Source organism: Halyomorpha halys, unplaced genomic scaffold (assembly GCF_000696795.3).
Source record: "Halyomorpha halys isolate HHAL.00 unplaced genomic scaffold, Hhal_1.1 Scaffold324.1, whole genome shotgun sequence".
Classification (NCBI taxonomy): Eukaryota; Metazoa; Arthropoda; class Insecta; order Hemiptera; family Pentatomidae; genus Halyomorpha; species Halyomorpha halys.
Genome location: NW_027112641.1, coordinates 170565 through 196875, shown reverse-complemented (window position 1 = coordinate 196875; position 26311 = coordinate 170565). Strand labels below are relative to the sequence as shown.

The window sequence follows — 26311 nt, the reverse complement described above, 5'->3', positions numbered from 1 at the left end:
TCCCTCCCCCTCTCACACAAGCGCGCGCGCACACATATATAGGATATAAGTTGTAAACGTATACAAATACATGGTATACAGTTATTAGGAATTGTTTTGGCTTTCATAATCATTCATCTTTAGATATCCAAAGTCTAATACTCAGACTAGTTAATCATTTAGAATTTGTTAGGAAAGTCCTTATTAACTTGTGTAACATCTAGTTCGAGTTTCATCTTTTAATCCAGTATTAACTTCAACAATCCAAAACAAGTTTCTTTATCGTCGTTTTATAATTGACCATGTGAAGTAAGTTACAATAGCTAATGATATTTAAATCAGATTGTATTGTAGATATATTAGCCAATTTTAAAATGTTAATATATCGAAAATAAATAATTACCAAATATTTTTTATTTCGGTTTTTTCGTTCTACGATTAAACCCAGAGGCTCCCAGTATCAAACACTATTCTTCTAAACATACTAAACCTTTCAAGAGGTGCCACCCTTGTCGACTATTATTATTTCATATTTTTTTTTTCAAATATAAAATTATTATTTTTACACACTTTCAATACTACATATATTCTGTCGAAAATGGCACCTAATTCATTGTGGTGAGTCCAGACTCATTTTAGAAAATGCTACTATCTGCTCTGTTCGTCAAGTGCAAAAGCTTCATATTGCAGTATTGAAATACAAAGAAAAAATTAAATTAACATCAGAATCTTTATTTTTGAATGTTACTAGACAGAGTGTTATAGACTAACTTTACACAGTATATTGGCACTAATTCATCACTAAAATAACAAATTCAGTGAGTTATTGAAAATATGCATACAGGTTATTTATATATAGGGTATATTTTACATAAATTTGTGATAAAAATTCGACCAGTCTGCTTTATGCATCTAGCGCAAAAGCCATAAAAATGTTTCTTATTAAAACACACAAGTTTAAATCAATATTAAATTTATTATTTTTTAACATTATAACCAAATAGCAAAATTGAGCTAATATGATAAATTTGTAACATAAAAATGTTTGCAGTATGTCATCAATTACATAATTTATATAACGAATTATAAAAAGTTACTGAAAAGTCATGCAATTAGTGTAAACATTGCGAATTAAATACTATTTTGAATTATGTTTTTTTATTTTTTCCTTAGACAGTTTATTTCAGGAGGAAATGCCAATAACTAAGGGGTTAAGTGTACCAAAATATTATTTCAGTGTCACCACGCTCACGTTATCAAGATATCACTTTTTAAAGAGTTTTCCTTAAAAATCACATATTTCCTATAAAAATATCAATTTCTCTAATGTAAATAAATATTTTTCAATATTTGTCACCATTTTCGGGTTCTAAGATGAATTTCCCATTTCATTTAAAAATTATTATCCAAAGTAGTTTTCAAACAAAAATGAATAAAATAGATACAAATAAATAAATAAAAAAAATAAAATGATGAAATTTGGTGAGTCTTATTTGTTTTCATCTTTTTTGATTGGAATATTCTATACCTAGGAAATTTCATTATATTTTTGCTTTTTTCTTCATTAATACTATGTTACTCAAAGTTGTTAATAAAAAAAAAGAGAAATTAGATAATATAATAAATTTTTATTTGAAAAAGAGGCGGTTAAGAACTGTCAACTATATTTTCGGAAAGCTATTTAAGGTGAATCACTATACATCTTATCTATCTGAATTTAATTATCTCAAGATTGCCCAACTTTTGTCACTGTTTGTGGTCCACGATGAATTTCCAATTGCATAGCAACTGATTTGCAAGCAGGTATTGCTTAAAAAGGCGATCTTAGCAGAAAAATTATGGTAAAAATAAATAATTTCCGGAACTACTCGGTAGAATAATAAATAATGAATTTTCCAGGTACACTTTTGAATAATTGTATAAATACTGGTTAATGTCATAGGCTTTATAACTTCCTGAAACTATTTTTTTCGTGGCTATATCTATACGCTATATAGAAAATAAATTGGAATCTAATTCTGAAAGAACTAGTAATCACGTCCCATATGATGCTGATACTATCTTAATAGCTTTGAATTAACAGTAACTAACCATTATCTCTGGCTGTATGTAGATTTAGTTCTATTTTAGACAAATGAAATTACTTAAATAATAACAAATGAGTATTTAACTTCAAAGCGATGGAGATTACGGAATGGACAGTTTCATTAGTATTCGATTCTGCTTTACACATGGAGATTACAAAAATAGTTACAATAGTTGAGAAACTTCAGTTAGAAGACAAATAAAATATAATTAATCTATACATAATTGTATTGTCGACATTGGAACATTTATCTCTTAGAAAAAGTTAAAATTAAAAAAATAAAATGTATAAAAATTAATGACCACTCTAAAGTAAGACACTAAGTAATGTTGTCATAGTATACCACTTTAGATACATTATGGAAAAAAAATAAGGTTTGATATCGAAAATCAGCGCATAAAACTAGGTTATCATATAGGTAGATATGCCATTTTTTAACACATCGAGCTCAATACTTCTTTGAAATGAAATTAACAAAATTTTAAAAATTCTCCAAATCGTACTTCCTAAAATTAATTACACGATATTTTTTAAAAATTATATCTGGAAGTTAATAATTTATTTGCTGCTATGACCACCTTTTTAAAAGAATACATGGCTAAAAATACATTGATATGCAATTGGAAGTTCTACCCGATCCCGAAAATGTTGAAATTTTTTTTTTTAAAACTTAAGTTATATTAATGAAATTGGGATTTTTATTAGGATTATGTGATTTTCTTGGAAAACCTTTTAAAAAGCGATATCTTGAGAATGTGTACTGACATTCAATCCTGAAACACATTCTATAATCTAAAAATAAGTAAATAAATAAAATAACATGTTTCAAGATAATATTTAATTAATTTATATTAACACTAATTCTTCACAATTCTTCGTCCATTCGGGTTCCGTCCGTTCCAAATAAAAGTAGTTTTGCAGATATATTTTTAAATTAATTATTTATAATTTATAGAAATAGTTATTATATTATTTATTACATATATTTATTATAAGTAGTGTGGTTCAAGAATTTGAATTGAATAAAAATTAACCAGCCTATAGCAGTTGAATACCTTTTTCACCTTATGAAAATACCATTGACCGTATATTTTATTGATTTTTTTTTGTTATAAACGCCTTTGGATGACAATGTTTAAAATTATACTAGCTTATAAATTAGGTATAAATATATATATTTTTTAATAATAAAATATTTGACAGATAAATTGAGGTATCTTTTTAAAATTTAAAAATCTACATACTTCTCAAAAATTAAGAATATACCGAAAAAATATTAATTGAAAAAAATATTGACTTTTTTACCTAATCACCTATAAATTATTCTAAGGTGTTTGTTGACAATTAATTTTCAAAATTAAATGAAATGTAGACATATTTATTAAATGAAAATAGAAATATATATATTATTTTAAATTAACAGTTTGGCACTAGATTATCATGCAATAAAATAATTTGTTCTATAAATAGTTACTATTTTTTGGATAGATCTTATTATAATACAGTACCAAAATTGTTATTTAATTGTCTAAATAAAAAAAAAATATTGTGTAACTTTTTTTTCTAAAACCTGGCATATTAACTGGCACATTTAGTGTTCTATAAAAAAAAAAAAAAGAAATTATATATGCTTAAATTATCTTGATTATTTTTTTTTATTTGAATTTGAATTATAAATTATATTATAAATGATAATTTATATTTACAATAATTGCATTACCTCCAACCTTTTTTGAGTTCCGTCATTCATGATGTAATTGGTGTCAATTTAGTGTTTAAAGTTAAGAGTCTGAGGCCGTAGAGATGGTTGAGCATGCTGAGCCACTAACCTAGCGTTCTCGTGCCAGAAATGATGCCATTTCGAATCCGGCCTGCATGGAGAGAAGTTGAACAAGCTGTATTGGATTGTTCCATTCTAAAATAAGAATTTTAATGTTTATTTAAATTATTTGAGTATAATTGAATATAATAGTAATTTTGGGCAGAATTTCAAAAACATGAAAATTATAAAGTTAAAATAAATAAAAAATATATAAGCAAATGCCTGTTTCTGCTTAGCATGTAAAGTTGGGTCCGGAAAGCCTCCGGGTATCATCGGTGAGCTAAAAGAATAATTGAGACTTAACATTCCAAAATCAGCCCACTTAATTAACAGTTTTGCTGCAAGATCATCAGGAGACAAAAAAACATCTTTCCAAAAATACTTAAAAAACATGTTATTTTATTATTCTTAGGAAAAAATCCTTTTACCCTCTGATAATCTAGAACTAAAACTGTATATTATATGCATTGAATTATAATTTTCTTTAGTTTGCTTATTTTTATTTTTTACTAAATTATAAATCTTGGATGCTTAGTTACTGTTGTCTTTAAAAATAGTATGTTGCTTTTATTTTACTAACAAAATAAAATTTATCGCTTAGAATTATACAGGCACAATAGATATTTATATATATTTTTTCGTTGGTATTTTTTATATCGACCAAGAAAAAAAATGAACTTAATCTTGGTAGAATCCGGAAACCGCCAAAACACGTGGCTTTTCTTTAAAGTACATTCCTATTTTTTTCTTATTTGGTACCAAAGACACGGGTCACGCAAGAATCCTTAGATTTTACATTACCATCCACGATTTTGTTACAAGAAAAAATCGTTTCAATTTCTACTCAAATGGTCTCTGCCTGAAGTTCAAAATGTTTTCCAAATAAGAGTTGTCCTTTCTGATCTTTAGCCCCCACAAAACTTAGGAAATCAAGTATTGATTCCTGTTTTAAAGCAAAGGGCAATCAGGAACTTAGGCCATTAATGTTTATCCTGTAGGACCGTTACAATGGTATCAGCGGCTTTTCCAGTTTCATCGTTTGGCAATTAAAAAGTTGAAATCTTGCAGCAGCCTTCATTAATTCAACTTCGCAGTTATGAAATTAATGACTATTAATTAGTATTCCCACTTTATTACGATCATCATTAATTTATTTTTGGACCTAAGGTATTTTAATTTCCGTTTACGGACCACTGAATCGGAGGGGAATATTAAAATTCATTCATTATTCAACTATTATTTTCAGAATAAAGTGAAACCTTAGTTTAAGGAATCTCAAGGTGCTTTGAAAAAAAATCATTCTAGCGGGAGATCCGTTGTATTGAGGTTCTAAAACTTATTTATTGATCTATATACAATGAATTTTAAATCTTTACTGCATATTTAGAATAATGTATATTGATATGAAAATATTTGTATAAACTTAACCAAGGGCGTAATCAGGATTAAAACTGAGGGAGGCGCAAGCTAGATTCAATTAGGTTGTATCATTTTAACACGGAAAGGTGAATAAAACCAAAATGTAAAAAAAATATATATGATTGATTTATAATTTATTAAAATTATTTACTTGAAAAAAATTAATTTTTATTAAATTAATAATTTGTTTCCAATTGTATGGGGGGGAGCTATCCCCCTCTGGGTACGCCCATGAACTTAGGTAATATGCTCTCATGCCTACATTCATAATGAACACCAATTATATTTGTCGAGCTATTACTGCTTGCATACTTTAACGCACTCCAATGATGTACAAAACTTATTACATTAGTAATATTGAAGTTGATCTGTTGACATGCTTTATATAGATAGCTGTAATATTTTATTATGAGAGAATATTCAATTCGTTATAGCGTGGTTTGCTTACATGCAGTATTCGTTAATTTTTTTTTATACACCCTACATGATTTTTCATAACATCTGAGCGAGATATGGTCAGAAAAATGTAAGAAAATATTAAATGATAAATTTAACTTAAGCGCAAAAAGAATAATATTCTTTTATGCATATTTATAATAATATTAATTATGGATTGGGATGTCAGAATAATTGCTGAAGGGAATTATCCAAATCAATTATATCTTTATTAATTAAAATTATTTGCGTCCTACAAAACTATTACTATTATTCAATTCCTTTCCAAAGGCCTTTCGTGTTTACCAGTTTACTTATTATATTTATTTATATTTATAATAAATATTTATTATGTGAAAATATATAATAGACCCTCACGTTAGATATATCAATATTGCCGACTACACTATACTTCTCAGAATAATGATTAAATAATATACAAAGCCGCAGCCTTGCTTGTAACGTTTCGCTCTGCTTGGATTTAACAAGGCCCCGTTTCATAATAAAGGAGAAATTAATATATTTTATTTATTTTTATTTACTCCCTTCGTGGTCATTTCTCACATACTGGGTCCACAACTACAGGTAACCAATCTATTCTATTGGTGGGGAATCATGTTTTCTTTTCATGAGACCACCACAGGATAGACAGAATCAACAAAGATGTGAAAGAGCTGCATGGAAGTATAATAATTACATGCACTTTAAACATTACTTCTGGGCTTTCCAAACTTCCTTGCATACCTATGCTTTTGGTACCCATGTTAATATGTCGAAAAGGCGATATGCACTATACAATAAAATAAATAACTTAACTAGATTGGGCAATTTGATCTGTTTTACGCCGTGATTCTTACCCGAACATTATGAACGCCCGGCAAAGAACAGACAAGATTAATGGGGCCTTGCTTTGTTTACAGGTAAGCAATCACCGGTCGGAACATAAAGCGTGCTCTAAAATCCGTTTTATTAACTATCTCAATTGTTAACGCAATTTCCTTAGCGAGATCCTAAATTTACAATTAAAAATTATTAATATTTTTCTCCTCAGTATAAGACATGGATAGCTGTGATACTGTTTACTATAACGTTTAGTACTGTTTAATAAATCAATTAGTAGTCATAGTCATGCTGGTAGTAATTTAAAATTTTGAGTAAGCTCTTGGAAATTCCTCAATTTTTTAATCCTTACAATTCGAAATCCTGAATTTTGTTTATAAATTTCACCAAGCTTTTCAGACAAATTGAATGGAATATTTATCTTTCTATTATTTTCTTTTACTAAATAGGTATTACATAAGACGGGTAAACTTCGCAGAGTTCATTTATATCGTGAAAATTCATTAGTGAGATGGAAGTGAAGTTGTTTGGTACTGAACTGTGTTTGACTCATAATACCGTAACATTGATTTCAAAATGATTCCTGTCGATTCTCTGAATTCTTGAAAAAGAATTTAATCCCGTAACTATCTTACATAAAACATTCATTAGAGTGCTCCCTTTAGTGAAGTTAAAAAAATTAAAAATTTCATTAATCGTGATGGACGAAAGAGCTATTGAGAATAGAAAAGAAACAGTTCCATCTGTCTATTTCATTTTGTCGTACCTATATCACTGAAGAATGATATATAGTTGATAAATTTCACGGAGCATCACATGACCGATCTTTATTAATCATTTCTCATCAGACCGTGATCTTCATTAGTATTTATTAATCAAACTTGTATGATGAGGTGTTCTCGCTTAAGATTTTTGACATGTAAAAATTTTACAGCTAAAGCTAATCAGTTTACTTTAAAATTAAAATTTTTAAACTCAGTCCAATAGAGTCACAAATCAACTTAAAAAAAAAAACTTATTGTGGGAAGATAGTCCGGGTGGTGGCCAATAAAGGTATCAAAATAGTTAAAGAAAAATGTTTATCGCTAACGTTTCGCCCAACTTTACAGGGCTTCGTCAGGGTTGTCCTTTGTACTACAATCAGACAGCCCTGCAAAGTGGGCCGAAACGTTGGTTAAGAATAAATAGTTTTCTTTTTACTATTTTGATACCTTCATGGAATATCTTCCTACATTCTACTTCATACGGTCAACTATCTTTTTCCTATATGGAAAAAAAACTTATTGTTTGCAAATATTACACAATAGACAAAATGGACCTACGATAGACAAAATTCACAACTATATAGACATGCTAAAACATCTTTAAAAAAGTGTTTCCTTTCTCTGGACTCCAGGGCACTCAGGAATAGCTGGAAATGAGGCAGCGAATAAAGCTGCTAAAGAGGCTGCTACAATGAACGTTCCACCACTCCAAATTTACGAGCCGAAAGACATAAATGCATTTTGAAGGAACAGAATCCGAAAAAGTTGGGATTCAACGTGGGCTGACGTACCACTCACCAATAAATGTTAAAAAAAACACAAAAGTGGACAAGTGCCATAAGGGGAAACAGAAGAGAAGAAGTGGTTGTTGCAAGAGTAATAATAGGACATTCCAAATTAACACACCTCCACTTAATCACAAAAGTGGACTAACCTATATGCCAAACCTGTCAGTCCCCATTATCGATAAAGCATATAATTGAAGAATGCTCATCATTTCGCCAAGCCTTCGAAAATAATCATATTCCTCGTTCAAGAGAATTTGTCCTTAAAGACTCAGCAGAATCCATAGATAAAATAATAAAATTTCTGAAAGAAACTCAACTTTATACTATAATATAATCCACCAATATCGACCAGTGTAAAAAGAAAATAGTCTACATTCAACTATCAAATGTCAAAGACAAGAAGATAAATAAAGTAAAAAGGGTGTAATAACCTAGATGTTGATCGCCCTGAATAAAAATATAATATAATCTAATCTTAGTCGGTTACGTGATGTTGGAAAACAAATCTCCACTACCACATTTTTCAAATAAAAGTTTATTTACCTTTAAAAGGATTACGAAAGTATCTTGCCTGTTTTGTGTGTAGGTTTTAAAACGTGATTGCGGTAGTTGTTTACAAAATAATGAGAATAACAGTTTTTATAAGTATTAATTAAAATATTAAGAATAATGTTTTTTTGAAGAATCTTTTATATGATTGGAAATACTGTTTACTTATTGAGAATGTTTTCAATTTCCTCCATGGCTTCCGTCTGACCCTAACAGAGTTTAAGGATCAGTGAAGAGACTGAATGGCGGGTTGATTCAGAAAGATCTAAATCAGTTCGTGAAGAATGCAGGGCAGGCGACCATCTCCAATACTTTTTAATAACGTTCAGCTGTATGTATATATATAAACATTTACATTTGAATGATATACACATATATAAACGCCCTCACATACACACACCTTTATACTCAATTAAGAGTAAATTCATATGGTAACCTGTCCATACTTGTGTTATCAATAAACAACAGCAAATTAAATGTTGCTTGGATTTGCAACGAACTTAAATTGATTTAAATCACTTACTAATATTATTGAAGTGCTCACTTAACTGGAAGGACTGCGGATAATTAACCGAAATATAATTCAAATTAATTCCGAAAATGTATAAATTCAAAAAATTAATTTAAATAATAAATGTGTTATCAATATATTTTGTTTGTATAGAAAGATTGCCAATGTACCAAATATGTTTTAGGTGTAGTGATTTAGCGTAGATAATTTCATACATTAAACAATTTTTAAGTATCCTTCGAATCATATAAAAACTGTTTGAAGTTATTTTAATTTTAGAGAGGTTATTGTAAAAATAAATTATTATTATAAACTGAGTTTCTTTACCATTTTTAACATATAATTAACTCTAGCATTCATTATATTTGGCTCAATCAATCGGAAGAAATTTTATGCTTGCTTTGGCTGTCCTTTTATTTCTAAATATTATTTAAAGGGTTACTATTTATTGATTGATTATTATTTTTATTTTATTTATTATTAAAACCGAATAAATATAAAAATGCAGTTAAATAATATATCAATTACCAATATGTACAAAAAATATCAGTATACTAAATATATTTCAGGTATGAATATTTAGAGATAATGATTCCAAATATTGATCAATGTTAACAAGGCATATAAACTTTTTATAAATTTTTAAAAAATTAAATTTTCGTACTTTATTTATCGTTACAATTATGTTTGTCTACTCATGTTTCTAAATATAATGGTTATTTCTAGCATTATAATTACTTTAATTAATCAAGAGAAATTTTATATTTAATTTGCTTCTTTTTTTTCTGATCATTATTTTAGACAATTAATAATGAACAGTGAAGTGATGATTTTTTTTTTTTTTTGATAATTTAGTCGGTTTCGGTTATTGTTTCCCTCTCTTAAAAAATAGGGTACACGATAATAAAAAAACTTTTTCAGACATTGTTCTATTATTCAGAGATGGTTACCCGTATGAAAAATCGTCGCTGAGTTTAAAGTTTGCAAGAGTGTAATCCTAAATATCTTGAATCTTGAAGTGAATGGCCGGTTGGTTAGTTGTTCGCCAAGTCATTTGTCTCAGCTATCTTGAAAGTTATGAAATGTATACATTCTTTAGGTTCCTCCCCAGGTTTTTAAGGTTAAACTAGTGAAAACTCAGTTTAAAGTGGTTAGGGATTTCTCCGTTCGTGAAATCCTAAAAAAAAAAGTAGTCGCTTTATGAAAATAAAATTTAATGTTATCCTTATCATTTATTATGAAGCTAACAAGGAGGTTAATGTGTTTAGGTTCTGTGTATGCATCATAACCTGCTCGCTTTTAGGTATGTAACGACTTGACGAAATTGATGGCTCAAATTATTCAACGAGTTCCTCTGATTTTTTAAAAACAATTACTGCTCATAATAAGGCTTAATTATTCTATTAAATGTATTTAGTCTAGCTGTCTGTTGCTTTTTTACGATTTTTAAATGAATGGCTTTGTTGATTTTTTTAGTTTGGTTGTTCATATTACGAACGAAGCCACTCTTCCATTATGTACAAGAGCCCAAGAGGAGAAAAACAACAGTTATTTTACACCAATTATTGATTACTCTAATGAAAACTATGTATAATTACTAGTCTAAATTGATGATTCTGCCATTGAATGATATCAACATTTTTTTTGTTAACCATTGGTATACACAATCAAATAGAAGATCTATATTTGGTTCTACTGTTAATCAGATTGCGTGTGGACATAATCAGGTAAAAAGTAATTTAAATACTATAAATTACGATAGTTTGAAACCAGGAAATGAAATTACAATTTTAATTAGTAAGTTCAACTACTTGATCCATTGTAAATGTAATAATGGTCTGAAGTTGCAATTATAAGTTTAAACAGAGTTATTGCAATTACATTCGACTGCAATTACTGTTTGTCCAACACTGTGTGATATCATAACGTGAGAAATGCTGGATACCATCTGGGAAATTAACATATTCTTAGGGGAATGTAATAACATTTCTATCACCAATGTTTGTTTGATTTGCTTTGCTTTCTTTCTTGAATTGTTGTATGTGAGTTTTTAATTTTAATCCCGATGAACCACCATTGAAAATCAACACTATGTATCTGTGCATGTCATCATATTAAAAACTCCTTAATGCCGTTCTTCCAAACATAATACAGTCTATTAATACATTTTCAGAAGAGTTTTGAACTTCATTTGGGTTTTGTATGTTGAACGACCTCTATACCAAACTTAATTAACATTTTTATTTAAGTGTCTTATTAAATGTATCTTTTAATAAACTTATCAATATAAATAATAAATGTATTCTTCGAACACACTGTTGTTTAAAATTTGATCAAAATAGGCAACGAGCATATTATAACTTTAGAAGAAATAAATAAAACAAAGCTATTTGCAATAACATATGAATATATACGAGATATTTCAATAGGTTAATTTTTTAACCAGCTCCATTATTCTATGTAACAATTTTCATAATCTCAATTTAAGAAAAACGTTATGATTAATCGCTATTTCTTTAATCTGCATGTTTAAATATCATTAAAAAGTGAACCATTTTTGAACGTTCTTGGCTGTAATATTAGAAAATAATTCTTCGAAGTCAATAATTAATTAATTTTTAATCGATTACTATTCAATAGAGGTTAGTGTTAGAGTTAGAGAAGGATCTTATATTATATTTTTTCTTAATTTATTTATTAATAAGTATAGATTTATCCGGTAAAGAATTTGAATAAACTATTCTGATAGTAATACTACTAACATTACTTTTATGATTGATAAAATTAAATGAGTTATGTTTTTTTATTATCTCTTTTTATTTTATTTAATTCAAAAAGTATTACAAAACAAAAATCATATTTAGCTAAGTTTGTTTTGCTATTGAAGATAAGTAAAGGACGTATTTTAGAAAATTTAATATATCATATTTTTTTCGACTCAAATTAATAAAGTTTAAATTAAGTTTAAGTCCAAATTAATAAGATGTAATTATAAATAATGATGCTACTCATCCATTATATAATGGATACTCTTTCTATTTTGTGGTATAATTAATATATTAGTTTTTTTAAAAAATAAACAGGAATGTAATTAGTCCTGCAAAAGTCCATGAAGCACATTTATAGTTCAGCAGTGTGTTCTAACAATCTGATGGCTTTCTGAAGTAATACCGTGTACTCTTTTCAAGGTTGTATTGTACCTAGAAGCATATATCTAGCCACAGCCTCCACTCTGACAAAGTCCATTAATTTCCTGTACATGTATAATTTAGAGTGCCAAGAGCATAGGAAAACCTTTATCTTCTTGCCAGTCCTCTCTAGACTAATGTTTGTACAATCAAATTCCTTTTAACAGACAACCCTCTATAGCAGACCCCTCTTAACGGACAATCTTATTATTGTTCTGACCATCAAGTTTCAAATTTAATGAATTTGAATCCCTCCTCCATCGATCCATAAGGGACAAATGAAGTCCAATTTTTATTAGGATCTTCCGTAAGATCCAGAGAATATTTTGAAATGATTTTATCCCAAAATAACTGACGAAATTGTAATAAATGTATGTCGTCTGTCTTTTTTTTATTTATCGATTCAACCGAATTTTCAATGGGATATTCAATGGTCCAAATCTATAAGCAATATCCCGTGAATATTTTGAAACGGCTCAAGTTAAAATAAACATTATGAGTATTCTGGAATTTTTATTCGTTCCATATCGTTATCGCTTGCGGTAAGTTCGTGACTGTACGCAATAGAAATAAATAGCTATGCAATAAATTTGCAATATTGGCAAATAAAAACATCAAAATAAAAAAAAAACTAGTTAAGAAAAAAAATTTACGTAAGTAATCCTATCCGTCCTAAATGACTAAATATTATATCATCCGCTTACCAACTTAAATGCATTGGTAGGTTGCGAATGAAGTTGTAAATAAGTAAATACTTTTTTTTTTTTTGCCGAATTACAAATTAATGAAAATTTAAATAAAATTAAATTTATGTGTTACATATTTTATATAAACATATATGTAGTTATTTAATTATATATTATATAATTGTCAAATTTCTGTGAAAGTATCTGTTATTTATAAATTATATTTCACATTCAAATAAATAAAAAGAAAATTAACACATTTTTTTTGAGTTTATAAATAAATAGGTAAATCTTTTATTATAAGTAATTAAATATTTAACTCCAACAATTCATGAATTTCCATAAAGTATTTTATTTTATTTTGAATTTTCCCTTCATTTTATCAAAAACTCCATCTGAAGCTACGATACTTGATTATTTTGCTTGAAAACTTGGGAAAACTGTTTTCTTTGTATGAGTGCCGGGTCACGTGGAGATGGCTGAAAATGAACTCGCGGACATTGTAGCTAAACACTTGCTCTCCCAGGTCAGGGCGCGGGCATTCTGACACCTCAAAAAATAAGTCTTCCGATGAAAAATGAAATATCATCTAGTTGGCAAGCCATGTGGAATGAAAGCCAGCCAAGCAAATTAAAAACTATTAAATACACCATTAAACCATGGAACACATCAAACCGTTCTAATCGCAGGGAGGAGGTAGCTATAGCCAGATTGAGAATAGGTCGTACAAGTTTAACTCATAAATATCTGATCAGTAAGCAGCCACCTCTAAAATATCAATACTGCAACAGTGTATTCCCGATCAGTCACATATTTGAGGAATGTTATTTCTATTCCACGAACTTAGATTGGGAGTAGAACCGAGTGTATCGGATGCTCTGAATGATGACCAGAAGAACGTGGAAATGGTTTTGGTTTTCTTAAAAAAGAATGGCCTTTTGAATAAGATTTTTTTTTTTAAATTATTTATTTATTGTAATTTACAACTGTACAAAATGAATAAGATTTAAACCAGGAAATCTGTTATACGTTATAAAAAATTCTAAAAGAAGTAATTATTTAAAGTGAAATAGAATTATAAATATAAATGAAATAGAATTAGAAAGCGTGAAACATGGGCGTTGATAACCTCAGGGTTTTACGCCCTAAAGCCCCAGACAACAATAACAACAACAACTTGATTATTTTATTGCATTTTTTCTTTCTTTTAATATTTACTATTCTTAATGGACACCTTTGTATAATCCGTATATTTGTTATATAGTAGTTTAATTATAATTGCAATTAATTATAAAATTCTAATACACTTGGAGTGTTAAATTAAAAAAAATATCAATTAAAATGCTGATCTAGTTATTATTATTCAAGTCATTATTTGCATTGCATTTTGTATGATAATTAGTTGATACCTCATTATCCTTCAAGACTGTTTATCCGACTTGAACTAATGATATTAATTTAAGCTCCAAATTTACTAAGCTTTTGTTCTCCTAGTTAGTTGTTTCAATCAAATGGGATGCCATTATGTAGTATATGAACAACTTGCAAATTTGTAAAGTCTATGCAATTATATCCCGGTAAATGTTTAATTACTATATAAAGAAAAATTATTTTAAGAATGGTAGGGAACAATTGAAACCCAAACAAACAATTAAATTGAATAATACAATTCTACCTTTAAAGTAATTGTTAAATGTTCTAATGTTCAAGATAATGATAAAGCTACGCTAAAGATTGTGTTGGCTTAAAAAGTTGTATATGTGATTAGTGAGCTATTCGCAATTCCTTACTTTTTTTTATTGTGATAAAGTTAATTTATGCATTTAAGAATAATAATTCAAGCTGCCAAAATGAAGTTTGGTCATTTTGAACTTATGTCAAAACTTCAGCCACTACTTCTAAAACTTCAAAACTTATTTTTCTTGAGTTCAATGCCAGAAGAGTGATCCACAAAGAGTTTTACAGACCTTCACAGTTGATTTTTTCATGAGTCCTCCCAGTGATCAAAGACAATTATGTTCTACACTGTGATTATGCGTCTTTTCATACTTCGCTTGCCACCGACGAAATTTTATCTAAGTTGAACGTTGTAACACTGCCGTAGCCATCATACAGCTCCGATTTAACTCCCAGTGACTCCGTTTTTTTTTTATTTTCCGAATCAAAGAGACTAGGAAAGAAAGCGATTAGACGCCATTCCAGTGGTCTAGGCAGCTTCGATGAAGTCCCTTAAAGCGTTCCGTCCGAAGAGTCCTAGAGAGCCCATTGAAAATGAAAAAAGCTCTGGCAGTGGTATGTTCACGTTCCATGTTCAGTTTTTGAAAAATTGTTGGTTCTGATACCAGTTTTGAAACTTGAAAAATGTTTTTGAAAAGTGAAAAAAATAAAAATCAGTACCACCTTTGCCTTACTCACTGAGCTCTCCCGTTCTCCCATATATATATTTTGGTGTTCTTATTTACTGCAAGTGGCAAGAATATTCTTTCAAATTCCTTTTTATTATGTTTATTTATAATTTTCTTTGACTTTCCTCAAGGGTAAGACAAAAGAAAGTGTGACCTTTATTAAAGTCTTCTTCGTCGTGGGCGTTGGTAATGATTCTTGTTTTATCCTTCAAATCTTCACTGAATCGTATATCCTCAGACATCTATAAATACCTGTGGCTTCTCTTTGAGGGATGCTAAAATATTAAACAAATACGCTAATAATTTTAAACATGGACTAATGAATGAGTTATGCAGTGCTTTTCCTGTTTATGTTGTGAATCATAAATAATGAGGCAAACAGTATTCATTTTCCATTTATGACTTGATCATTTTATTAGTATCTTTTACGATGTAAATATCATGAGTCGACAAATTAATTAATTGTATTGAAACGAGAAAAAAAATGCACAAATTATGAATAATTGATATTTTAGTAAGTAATAATGGGAACACGTTCCTAATTAAAAAGTAATTTATCAAAACGTCATCGGGCTAGAATTTTCCTCTCTCTTAACCTTTTGAATAGGGTTATTATCATTAATGATTTTTCTTGAGGTATTTAACATTTGTTACGTATAATTTGTAAAAAGTTAATTTTGTTTTTTACTTTTATTTGTGATCAGAAAAAGTATATTATGGAAATTGTTATTATTTGTTTTAATTTATTAAGAATATGAAATACAATAATGTTTTATATATTAGAAATTTAAATATCACCTATTTTTAAAAAAGTAGCTGCTACTGTTACTTTAATTAACACTATAATAAATTATTCACATTTATTTATCAAAACTTTTTACAAGTTGTAACTTAGAAATAAAACATTGAATTGTTTAAAATAATTGTGAGAGTCTTATAGATTTCAGAGGAGTGTGCTAAAACTTGTCAATTTTTAGAAATATGACCCAGCGCCATGAAAATAAAAAAAAAATTATAAGAAGCATCGAGAAAGCACCTATTTGCTTAATTTCGTATTGACCTATTCTCGCCGCACATGGCACAATCTCCCTTAATTTTACTTTATTGTCCAAAGAAATTTGTCTCATCGTTGGTATTGAATTAAATGCTATATGGTTCATTTCAGTACCATCTAGTCGATATTTTTATAGGTATAGTATGCATTTTCATCTTATTTGGATGATTTTTGATAACGACCAACATTTTCCTTACTACAAAACGTTCTTTTTCTTCTTTATTATAGTCCTTTTTCAGAAATACAAGCCCTTTATATCAGTTATTTATTCTTCTTACGTTTAAACAACGTTCCGGGCTTTTTACCCACTATTCAGTTCTTCTAAAATAATAATATTGTTCAATCAACAGTATTTTAGAACATATTTTACAAAGATTTGTATAGATAACATAAAAATTAATTACAAGTAATATGTTTTACTTTTTGCACATCTAGTTAAATATTTTAGGATAAATTTCATTGTAGTTACTCTTATTTCTTTCTTTTTTGGTAAGCCATAACACATTAAATAACCATGAATTAAATTTTAAAGAAATAAGAATTTTAAACGATCTGTATGATATAGTGAATTTAAATTGATATAGGAGCAATGAATTTGAAAAAAAATAGAATTTAGTCATGAAAGAAGGTATAATATTTTTATTTCTCATGGTGTGCATAGATGATAAATCCTTTCCGAAAGTAGACGGTTTCAGAATAACCTCAATAAATGATCTCTCTGTCAAGAATATTGAAATTTTTTAACATCTCTACAATTCTCAGGTTAAGGTTGTACAATGTCATGATAAAGTCTGATACACAATTCTACAATGCCTAATACACGGCTGCGAAAATTGGGCTCCAACAGTAGAATCGGTAGATTTCAAAGGAGAATCCTGCATACAAATACAGGATTAATCTGGGATTAGAGTTTTAACACATAGTGGAAAATAACAAAGAGTAAACTGCTTACAGAGACTGATCAGTAAATATCTCATGAAATGAAAGAAAGGAGATTAAGATGGCAGGAAGACAGTGGCTTGAAGTGATCCATCAAGGCTCCTCTACACAACAATGAATGGGACTGTAGTCGGCACGAGACCACGTGTGAGGCTAAAAAGCAGATGGATAGACATAATCAACAAAGAAGCAAATGAGCTGCATGCAACAAACTCGAAGGCTGTAGCCCAAGATATACAGGCATGGAGAAAGATAGTTCGGACAGCCCAAGATCTACAAGATCAGTAGAGCCTACCGAAAAAATATATTTTATTTTAATTTTTAATTCAAACAAAATTATTTGGCAGCATTGTAAGTACACTCCAGGAAATTCTTTTCGTTTGAATTAGATTTGTCGTGAATGTTTTATTTAAATATTTATATATTTTTTTCAATCGTCATTTTGCTTTAACTATACATCCATAATTTTTTTTTATAACTGGAATACTAGTGGTTTATTTCAAAACATGTATAAAGAATTATTTCTTAAAACATTTTTTTTTAAAAAGATGTACATAACCATTATTTCTTTGACAGTCTCCGTTGAAGAAGAATCATGAAATGATTATCAAAATGGAAAGTTTTAAAGAATAATTAAATATTCATGTATTGTTATTTAATGCTAATATCTTATATTTATTTAATATTTTTCTTATATCTCCTATTTTACTTGTCAATGATTTCGACCTCGTATTGGTATAAAAATATCCAATCCTCGCTCCAGTATGGTCAACAAGGGTTTATCGACATATGTTGGGCTGAGGGGAAGGGAATCCATATTTAACGAGGATGAAAATTGGAATTCCCTCTAGGCCTGCACACGGGCGTCACGCGTCACTTGCTATCTGATGAAGGATGGAAAATGTTCTTCGTACCATAAAGCTACCATTTTGGTTCCTATCACTGACTCACTCTTTGTTCTTTCCTCTTTTTTTGTTTGCCAAGCTAATGTTTGTATCGTGGTTCTGATTCCACTTTGATAAGGGGGAAATAGTTGACAATTTGTCGGAGTCAAACTTGGTGTGTTTTCCTCTGGCAGGCTAAATTTCCCTGAGGTTGCGGTGTTTGTTTTACTTCGCCCTTCTCTCAAAGCCGTTAGGCCCCCGGTCGTCAGTAAACTTTTCAGTGTGACACTTTCTACGGTAAATCCTTTAAACTGTCACCCCTCCTTTAAACTAACGGCCGTTGTCATCAAAGCTGGGTCGGTCAACTACCTATGTACACTTAATCAAGGAAAAGGGAATATACATCAGACATGAAAACACCACAGTTGAAGTTGTAAAGGAGCTCCTAGATCAATTTTTATAGTTTTTTAGTACTTTATATTAACTCGTGGTTTTATTACTAAGTTTAACAAGCCTCTCACAATTAAAGCAATAAATTAAAAAAAAAATAGATGCCAAATTCTTTGTTACTCAAAACATTTCAACATGCTAGAATCAGTTAATACCTTAAATACAAAATGAATGTTGAAGAGTGAATCTGCTGGCTTTTAATACCAGTGACGCCAGAGAAGCGCTGGGATCTCAAGGATACCCTGCTTTGCCTTCCACATGAGAGCTGTAAAGATTAGTTCAGGGTTCCAAAAACTGAATGTAAATATTGCACAAATATGTGAATTTATATTTATTTTTACTTAAATTTAATTTTCTTTATGTTGTAAATAAGTTCTTTAATTCAGTTTTTATTTTTGTTATTTTTTGTGATATATTCTAGTATTATAATTTATTAACAGAGTATTTCTAGGACAACAAAAAGAAAAAAAATAATAGATTTTTCTGTGCATTTCTTATACATTCTCCTACTGTTTTCTAATATATTATATGTTGGTTGTAAAAGTATAAATTTGTTGAAGGGCTTTTCTTATACGAATAGAAAAGTATTTAATTAATTGAAAGAAATTCAGTCTTAGTGATATTTAAATCTAAAATTACGTGATAATCATGATAAAATTAGATATATCTCAGATTTAACATTAGATCTTTATCATGATTTTACCTTGACATAAATACGTAAGAGTATATATTTAATATTAAAGAAAATAATGATCAAGTAATATTCAGTATATATTTTAAGTACTGATGAAAAACCATCAAAACATTTAGAATTTTTAATTTAAAAAATATTAACAAGAATGTTAATTTTCAGGGTCCGGTATAACCCTTAGTCAGGTATTATTGTTTATCTGTTGAATAATTATTATTCAGGTTGATGTTTACCTTTAAAATTGTTGGTTGTTAAAAACAATGTAACGTTTCAAAATTTTATCAAAATCGCATTAAAAAAAACTATTTATTTTTGATCGGTACTTACTAGTAGTATGTAAATACCTTCACAATTCAGAAAACACCTTCTTACGCCTATCTATGGATATCTTGTTTTAAAGTGGTGCCAAGTAGATTTCCATTAACGTTATGAAAGATATAACTAAAGGTTCTCTCTTTTAGGAAAATTATTATTATTCTTGATGATTATGAACTTCATCATAAAAAATAGGTTCATAGGAAAATACTCAAATATATTTAAAACTACGTGATGAATGATAATGATAAGTAAAATAGAATCTTTAACGTTTAATTAAAAAATAAAATATGTACTGAGATAAAAAATGATAAAAATAAATAATGAAATTATAATATATCCAGGGTATATTTTAAGTACTTAAAAAATAACCTCATACGTAATGGTGTTGGTAAAAAAAAACAACAACATGACCTTGAGTGAAATGAAAAGTCCTAATCTACTTGTAAATTTTGACGGTCAAAAAAAACCTTGATATTACTTTTTATGTTATTTATTTTTTTTAAAGGATTTAAAGCACATTTTAATATGTAAAAAATAATTAGGTTAAGTTACTACAGGTTCTGAGCTGAGCATCAGTATATCTTGCTATGTAATGATCTCTGTACACATTAACGTGTTTAAGTTAGTAGGTTGTCAGTTGGAACAGAAACACCCACCTCATATCCTCGGCAGCTAACACACTGAGAATCCGTCGTTTGCATAATGATATCTCGCTTTGATCCAGGACATTCACTGAGTGGTAACGCTACCATGAGAAAACTAGATGGGCATAATAATAGACTAATGCGAATCTGACCATCACAAAAGAGCTGGATGTGAGATCTCTTGTCCAATATATCAACCCATGCAAATTGATAAATAAAGAAATCAATGAATTTTTAAATGTTTGCCTCAGTGTCATAAATCAATAAAGAAATAGTTTGCCTATTAAATGTTTCCACTTTTTTTTTTTTGCTAAGCTCGTGATTTCGCGAAAAAAAATTTGAGAAATTTCAAAGGTTATCATTGACATTCGATTGGTATATAATAATCATTAAATACGTGCAAAACAAAGGTGGTATGCAATAATATAAAAAAATTCTTAAAATATTTAAATTTGTTTTTTCTTAGATCCTAGGGTGTCACGCCGTTTTTCAATTTCAGGCGTTTTTTAAAAGCTCGATTTAACTATCATAAAGTCTCTTCTCCCCGTTTTCAGCGAATATTTCAAAAGTAATATAGGACCGTTGGCCCCTGGGGGTCTGGGGGTAAGGCGGGTCCGACCGAGAAAAATTGCCTTTTTTTATGTTATGATCTCCTCTTGTGAGATTATCACATGTCGTTCATCGACCAACCTACTAGCTATAGTTCTCTATTTGAAAAGTCAGATAAGTAAGGCAATCACGGAGGGCGAGAGTGGAGGAGTTTGCGTCGTTTTTGAATTTCAGCAAGCAAGCAAGGACTAATTCCTATGATAGGTGTCTAATATTATACAATCTTGTATCACCAGAGAAAGTTTTATTGTGATTGGTGATTCCACTTTCCTTCTGAGTGTAAAATAAAATAGTTCAGTCAATATAAACTATTCGGGGATATTTACTGTACATTTTTTGAAATCTTCAAAATTTAATATTGTTAGTTCTTATTTATTTTTTAAAATCTTTTAATAGGATAACGGTGTCTGGACATCAACCTAACAGTAATAGATCTGAGTGCATTAGGCTACTATTAAAACTTGCATTACCTTATGCAGCTGGACCATAGCCCAATAGTGTACTGATTAACATGCCGGTTATTCCTTAAACGTATTTTTCTTTCTTTGGTTTGATTTTTAGGTTGATAAAAATAAAATAAAATTATTTTTTTCATTTTAATAAACAAACTAATGAACGGTAACAATCCTGAAGAAGAAAAAAAGTTTAATATTATTACTCTCATCTCAGTTTAAAAATTAAGCATTTATTTATTTATATCAAGTAAGCAGTGCTGATAATATTTTTTGAAACGTACAAAATCATTTTGATTTATTCTTTTTAATTTTTAAAATTATTTTTTTCTTGTAAGCTCACATGAATAATTCTAGTTTTGGCTTAAAATAAATTGAAAAGTATATTAGAAATAATTGTGCGACTGAAACATCATAGAAACCTAAAATATGATTTTTGAAATGTATGTTTAAATATTTTTATTGAACTTATCACATTATTTGTGGAATTATTTCCGTAGAGGCTCCATGTTATTAATATAAAGTTTGTTATTTATTCAATGTATTATCATTACAATTTATTTTTTATGATACAAAATTATGAAAATTAAAAAAATTAAAAATTACTTAGACGAGAAAAATGTAGATTATGCTGGAGGTTTTCTGATGAATACCGATTAGCTGTTTTTATAACTGACTCAATCATTGGAGTTGAGTTGTACGTTGTAATCAATTGTATTCTACGTCAAGGCTGTATCTCTTGTCAATTATTCTTGCTGTTGCAACCTGCTTATTGTTAATGTAATTCAATATTTTTTCTGTCTAATCCTTTTTTTCTCAAGTCTTAGCTAACTGAACTCATAAATATACTGCCTGTTATTATTTTAATAAGCCTGGATTGCGTAATTTAATTGTTTAGAACCATGAATTATTGAATTTAGAAATAAATTCTCAAATGTTAAAATAAAAACAGTGTTATGTAAGTACGTAGCCACTGTGATGAGGTAGGTTTTAATATTTGGAACTCTCATTTGAGGGAATCAAAATGGGCGGTCAATTTGTTAACAGGTATTTTAATTTTGAAATGTCTTGGTTTAAAATTTCTTTTTTTTTTACTGATTTTTATTAATTAAAATCTCTCAGGTTATGTCCAAACTCCAAGGTTGTTTACAAACAGACAATAGATATTCTTTTGTTTTGTAGATCTATATATGATTAAGATTGGTGTATTTTAAATTTTATATTTCCAGCTTTGAGATAATAATATTTCGATAAACAACAAAATTTGTCTGATAGGGAATTATTTGAGAAAATAAGAAAAGAAAAAACAACAATTCAATGTATTTATTTGTTTGTTCTGATTTACCAGATCTTTGAAATAAGTGTTGTTATTTTTTGCCATCATAAGATTATCGAAAAACATTGTATGAAGACCGTGATTCATAAATAATTTTGCTCTTTTACTATTGAATGTAGGATATGAAAAAAACAAACTATATTGTGCTTTGAATTTAAATTTTTTACTGGCATTATACGGTTTAGATAACAAGAAACAAATTTTGTTCCGCATTTACCTGTTTGATTTTCACAGGTTAAAATAAAAGAAAACTAAAAAAAAATGTTTTCAATATAATATTCATTTATTATTAAGTACGATAATCTACCTGAGAATTGGGCAAAAGCTATTGTAGTAAACGATCACATTCATGCCAAAATTATAAAATAAATAAAATTAATAATAATAAAGTATAAAAAATCTGACGATAACAAAACTTAGGAGGATACATCAGGCAGACGAAGGAAGAAAATATGAGTCTGTCTGAACGGAGAAAGATATAGGAAAAGACTGAAGAAAATCAATGTTCTTGTGGGAAGGAGCAATTCGAAAAAGGTGATCGCTTGGACAGAAGAAAGAAAACAAAGGCACACAAAGATGATGAGGGAAAAACGGAAGAAAAGGAAACACAAAAACAAGAGAGAAGCCAAAAGTAAAGATATTCGCGTGGCCTCCAAAGCTTTTCCGTGGAAAGAAAGTAATAATAAAACATTTTTTTACTATTTAAAATACATTTTATTTATTGATAGATATTACAATCTGCCACACAGTTGTGGGCAATAGGTAATAGTGATAGATAGTAATAGATCTCATACATACTAAAATAAAATAAAATAAATAAATGAATGAAAAAATCAAAAAAAAAATCTCTCTTAAAATATATACAAACAGAAGAATAAACAAAATGAACATAATCAAACTATGTGCATGAAAAAAAAATTAATATTAAATAATATAATCTCTGGTCACATTTACACTCTTATATACAATATTTACACAATCGACCTAAGGATCCCTGAGCCGTGTGAGAGCTAGAGAGTTCAAAAGATACCTCTCGTCGTATCACACCAATTGTCCATTTTTATTTTAAGTTATTTTGCCACTGCCATTTCAACCTTCTCGGTGGGCTGTAGGGATGGGTGGAACTAGATAAGGTTTGAACCAAAGGATTAGGATGGTTGGAAAGGTTTATGGAATTTTGAGAATTTGGTTGGTATGAGGTCATGGTAAAAAGGGATATGTACATGTTGTAGTGTTCTGTTGGAAACGTAATAGAGTGCATTAACTATGGCTCTAAGGATTTTGGATTGAAAGGATTGTATACGTTTGATGTTCGACGGTTTAGCTGTTCCCCAAAGTTCAAGTCCGTAGGTCCAGATAGGTCGGAGTATAGTCTTATAAATTAATACCATAGTTTGTTTTCTAGTGAGAGATGAGAGGTCCGTCTGAGCACTCGGTATAGTTTGCTGAATCGTCTGTTGAGTTCTTGTCTTTTAAGTCTAGTATTTTGGTTCCAGGTGAGTCTTTTGTCTAAAATGAATAAAAAAACATCAATATTAAAAATGAATAATAATAAAATTTCAAAATGTACTTAAACCGAAAGATATAAATCAACATATATATATTTTTATGACTATCCTCCTAAAAGTACCCCAATTTAATAACAAAAAACATTGATGGCTGGAAAGGAACGATTGTGGGGCGGAAGGACGTGTTAAATCCGGCTTAAAGTTGGCAGAATGGATCCTGTTCTTACCAGTACCAGTTTCTTTTTTATCATGAACAGTGATCATGAGTACCCTAATCATCAGTAGTCTTTTTCATGAATTTCAAGATCCTGTGAACCATTTAATTTCTTTTTTTTTCGCTTAGTCGGGAAGTGAATATAATAACCACTCGTGTTTTCAATTAGCCATTACTATCCGTGGTTTCGATAAGTCCTGTTTTGCATATCCGCAATGTAATTGCGTAATTAGAGACGCATCGGACCTGTAGCCTCTAGCTTAAACAGTCCTAGGTTGATTTGTAACAGCTTTATTTGCCTCCTGTATGCAAATGTGTCGTGTCCTCCTGTATCCACTGCCGGCTAATCGCGTATCCTATTTACCGCATTAAATTCTCATTGTAATACGTTACGTTCTTTGCGATTGGTAGTTGAAGAAGTAACGCTCGGCGTATAAAAGAGTGAATTATGCAAACGACTGATGCACACTACGTCCGCTGTTGAGGATGTTAAGTGGATCTGATGGGCGACGATCTAATTAATGAGCACCAAGACAATTACTTAGCAGAAGATGTCAAGTTTTATAATTTTTTTATTTTTTTTAACACTCAAGGATGTATATATTAAACTTCTTCTTTACCGTGATCCTTGAATACCAAATCCTTGAGCAAAGCTTAATTTACTAGAGCCCAAGAAGAAAAAAAAGTTATTCCACACCAATTTATATTATTTTAATAAAAATTACATACAGTTAAGAAACTAAATCAATGACTTTACTAGTCATGGATAGGAGCTGTAAAAAATAGTGGCTGTTCCAGAAGATACATGAAATTCGTTCAAATATTTTTCAAACGTCAAGAAATCATCATTTTGTAAATTAATTTTGCCAAAATGAAAACTACTACTCCTACAATAATGAACGTTATAAACCACTTTATAGTACATTCAGCGAGCTTCTATTAGATTGCTTATCAACATCTGTAGCTCTGATAATTCTTGAGATATAGTTGTCTTAAAATAAATTTATTATTGAATTTTGTTTATTAAATGTAACTTTTTAAAATTTGTGTCACAGAAACTATTGCACATAAACAGTTCTATTACGGTTCATACTTTCGTAAATTTACTCTACTTAAAGGGATATTTTATTAGATTTTTTAGTGTAGATAATTTTAATGATGTGGCTCCGAATGATAAATTATTTTTTTTTTAGTTTTGAAACAATCACCAGTTTTGTTCCCTCAAACAATTGCTGGCAAAGTTATAAATTTTGGCTAGTTACCGTATATTGTTTTTATTAAATTAATAAAAAATTGGGGTGAAACGACATGAGGCTCTACATAACATAAACGTCCCATGACCATTAGGTGACGCTGTCGACGAGATTCCAACGTTAACTGAACTATATATTTTCTGAAATTCAATTGATGGGTTGATTTTATCATCTTAATGCCTCTTAGTAACCGTTTGCAAACCTTTGAGAGATAAATATATTCATGTCTGCTGATCCCTTTCCTAGTTACTATACAACTTTTTCCTTTAAAAATCGTCCTGTTATAAAATAACTATTTTTGGTATTTTTTGTAAATTAAATTTCTAGTAAGAGATTTATTATTTTCAGCACCATGAAAACTAAAATTAAATGTATAAAGCGATAGTTTAAACAGACTGGTATGTTTAACCTATTGCTTGAACAGCCCTAATGAAGTGGGGCCTGCAAAGTGGACGGAAAGCAAACATCTCCGATTCTCTATTGAAAA

The 26311-nt window shown here is 29.1% G+C and overlaps 1 long non-coding RNA gene across 1 annotated transcript in view; it reads left to right on the top strand.

Annotated features, from left to right (window-relative positions):
- LOC106681284 (uncharacterized) overlaps positions 1-26311 on the top strand; it is a 305757-nt gene that overhangs the window by 179955 nt on the left and 99491 nt on the right. The gene's annotated exons all lie outside the window — the stretch shown is intronic.